General features: G+C 34.8%; 2 long non-coding RNA genes across 4 annotated transcripts in view; one reads left to right on the top strand and one right to left on the bottom strand.

The window, feature by feature from the left end:
* Positions 1-3,844, top strand: part of LOC128249765 (uncharacterized) — a 19,050-nt gene that overhangs the window by 7,490 nt on the left and 7,716 nt on the right. For all 3 annotated transcript variants that reach the window (XR_008265868.1, XR_008265867.1, XR_008265866.1), the window contains one exon: positions 559-673. This is a non-coding gene — a long non-coding RNA (uncharacterized LOC128249765). The remainder of the gene's footprint in view (positions 1-558; positions 674-3,844) is intronic.
* Positions 523-2,965, bottom strand: LOC128249763 (uncharacterized). The gene is made up of 3 exons (XR_008265863.1): positions 2,832-2,965; positions 1,710-1,962; positions 523-608 (listed from the first exon to the last, which is right to left on the bottom strand). It is a non-coding gene; the product is annotated as an uncharacterized LOC128249763 (long non-coding RNA).

Raw genomic sequence — 3,844 nt, 5'->3', positions numbered from 1 at the left:
ATATATATGAAGGACTCTCCCAACGGTTTCAAAGTATGAGGATCCGGCTATCTACACTCTCTTTTTGTCAGACATAATGTTTATGTTGGGCATAGTATCAACTTGGCTGTACATAAGGACTTTGGGTATTCTCTCGTCACTTTAATCGCCAGTCGATTAGATTGACCCAAGTACGCAAATGGTACTTAATTTATCGACCCCGGAAGGATGAAAGGTAAAGTCGACCTCGGCGGAATTTGAACTCAAAACGTAAAGACAGACGAAAAGCCGCTGACCATTTCATCCGGCGTGCTAACATTTCTTTCAGCTCTTCGCCTTTAAATACGCCTAATATTATGTAAAACATTGTACTATAAATGACAAGTACAAGACTTCAGATAACTACAGTGAAGGTGGGAATTTCTAACACAGGATTTTTAAACGTTTACAAGGCAGTTTGTCGAATAAACACTTCAACATTGTGCATATAATAGCTATAGTTAAAAGAATGAAACAATTAACACATAAAAGATAAACGATATATACATGTATCATTATAATATTTATTTATACATATAGATGAATAACTGAATTGAAAACGCAGTAACGAAGATTGTTTGGCTCTTCACCTGTAAATAGAAGAAAACTTTGGTTAATCGAATGTTTATATCGACCAACATAAAATGTGAATCACGTGAGCTATTTTACATTTTTTACTTTCAGTATTTTCATTGATATTCAGTTGGCCTATGTTTTCTAGTCTATTGTGTTTATAATATATATTGGTAAAACCTAAATATATTGTTTTTTTTATATAACGGGTATATTAAATTCGATTCATACATCAGATTTTAGTATTAAATATATTTGTTAGGCATATTAGTCATGCCCTGATATATCTTTATTTTCGAAGTAGAGTTTGCTTTGATAGGTCCAATATCTGATTTAATAGTTTTACAAATTTTCTGTCTATATTAATGTACTTATGTTTTTAAGGACTGGCGTAGCTCTAGTTTTAGTACAGTGTATGTAGGTTTAATTTACGATCGAGGACATTACTAATTATTCGTTTTACAGTAACTCAGATATAAAGTTTCTTACTATTATTTATCTTTCTATGGGAATTATGGACTGCTGCTATGAGACCGTTGTTCATTCGGATGAATGTATCTAATCTTATTCTTCAAACCTTTCTCTTCGGGTACTTTCTCTTAATATTCATATTAGCAATGAATATTACTTCGGTAACAATTTTATTATTAACCGCAATGTAGCGCCATCACAATAATATCATACTTCTTATTATATTGTTATATATATTATTAAAATACATTGAAAATATTGATGCAGAGACTAATGCTACTGTATCTGTAATTGGACACTAGCACCATGCCCTCTCATAATCCAGTTGCATACTGCGATATTATACGAATAACGTATGTTAACCTTGTAATAATTTGAAAGTAATTGCGCCACTTTCTAAGTACCTTTGTCTAGAACATCTCTTACATCGAAACAATTACTTAACACAGTAGCGTCGAGTTTAGATTGCAACGAGTATTGAATATATACTATGTATCTAACACATCTATTTGAATATACACTGTTCTAATATTTCAATTATTACGTTATATTATCAGCTTAATCAGACATTTTATCATATAAGCATATCAAAATTTTAATTCGGTCCACTGTAACCGATTATCAATGAAATTAGGTTGTCATATTACTGAACAAAATATTCTTCTGTCGGGGTGCCTTTGCAGTCTTCTGGTCATGTTACAGTTACTGGAAATGTTCACAACACTTATTCATTGATGACAAAAACACAACTGCGTTTACTACAGAGATGTTCCAACGGCATTAGGGAGAATTAAAGAAACATATCCTTCAAACTGATATTGTTGTAGACAGATATTGAAGAGTCAGCGGCACTAGAATCGTATTGCTTACTCGAACTGTGTTGCCGGAATTTTGCTTTATCTGAAAGAAAATGTTAAATTGTTGTGAAAAGTTTGTTTCGAAACTTATGATAAATATTGAGACATACCTCCATGTGAAATACCTCGTTATATACTGATTATATAGGATTGACTAAGTGGAGGCGCAATGGCCCAGTGGTTAGGGCAACGGACTCGCGGTCATAGGATCGCGGTTTCGATTCCCAGACCGGGCGTTGGCAGTGTTTATTGAGCGAAAACACCTAAAGCTCCAAGAGGCTCCGGCAGGGGATGGTGGAGAACCCTGCTGTAATCTTTCACCACAGCTTTCTCTCACTCTTACTTCCTGTTTCTGTTGTGTCTGTAATTCAAAGGGTCAGCTTTGTCACACTGTGTCACGCTGAATATCCCCGAGAGCTACGTTAAGTGTACACGTGTCTGTGGAGTGCTCAGCCACTTGCACGTTAATTTCACGAGCAGGCTGTTCCGTTGATCGGATGAATTAGAACTTTCGACGTCGTAAGCGACGGAGTGTCAACAACAGCAACAACGATTGACTAAAATGCATACAAGTAATAAACTATGGACTGTCAGAGACTATCAAAGAAAATACTGCCACCGTGCCGTCGCGGCAGTTTCTAGGCCACATCATATAGTATTAAATTGAAAAAAAAATAAACACACCCCTAAATAATATACTCTATCCTTCCTTGCTCGATTGTCTCTTCGAAGGGGCTTCTCGGAAAAATATTGATTGCTTATATTCTTACAAAAAAAAAAAATTAAATCGTTTGTTTCTATTTAATTTAATGGGGCAGGGAAAATAAATTAAAGTAACAAAATAATACCGGCCATATATTCACTCACTCATTGTTTTAGGTTTATAAGCTTAAAGTAATACCAGCTATTTACCTGACACTTATGAAAATGTAAGAAGTCGAAACGATCCAAACACTCAGTGTCTTCCTTTTTGTATCTCTCGTAGCATTCGAGGAAAAGTTTGTAGTTACTGCAGTGTAAAAACAGGCTTGAAAATTATACATTCAGATATTCGTGTATTGTTCATAATATTATATCCTAATGAAAATAGCCTTGCGAGTGGCCGATGTTTATAAGATTAATAAACCAAAATCAAGTCGTAATATTTTTCCTTAAAATCATTTCTCAGCTTGTTACCACAAAACAGAAAGTCTACTCTCACTGTTAAATATAATATAGCCATGGGATTAGAACTTCGGAGATCTTGAAACGACGATAGAAAAATGAAACAATTTTCAATTCAAAAGCTGTACGAGAGGCTGTGTGATAAGTAGCTTCCTTACCAACCGCATGGTCTCGGGTTCAGTTCCACTGCGTGGCACCTTGTGCAAGTGCCTTATACTATAGCCTCGGGCCGACCAAAGCCTTGTGAGTGGATCTCGTGGACGGAAACTGAAAGAAGTCTGTCATATATATATATATATATATATATATATATATATATATATACGTGTGTCTGTGTGTGTGTGTGTGTATGCATATGTATATGTTTGTGTGTCTATGTTTGTCACTCCAACATCGCTTGACAACCGATGCTGGTGTGTTTACGTCCCGCAACTTACCGGTTTGTCATCTTTTACATTGATAAACTGTTCGAATGCTGCCATTAGGTCTTATTTATTTAAGAATATTTCATTGCCTATAACACACTCATATACATATAGTTCGTATTTGTATTTGGATTGCAAGATTCTTGGTGTGAATTCACGTGTTGAAAGAGATGTTATAGAACGGCTGATCGCTAAATTGGTTAACGGAGTAACTAACACATTAAATAACAATAATAATAAAGGACTAAACCAGCGCGTGTGTTTATTATTACCGGCATAATGCCCCTCCCAATGTTCAATAGAATATATATATATATATATATATATATATATATA

This window comes from Octopus bimaculoides, chromosome 18 (assembly GCF_001194135.2).
Source record: "Octopus bimaculoides isolate UCB-OBI-ISO-001 chromosome 18, ASM119413v2, whole genome shotgun sequence".
In the NCBI taxonomy this organism is placed as follows: domain Eukaryota; kingdom Metazoa; phylum Mollusca; class Cephalopoda; order Octopoda; family Octopodidae; genus Octopus; species Octopus bimaculoides.
This window is presented reverse-complemented; position numbering and strand designations above follow the sequence as displayed.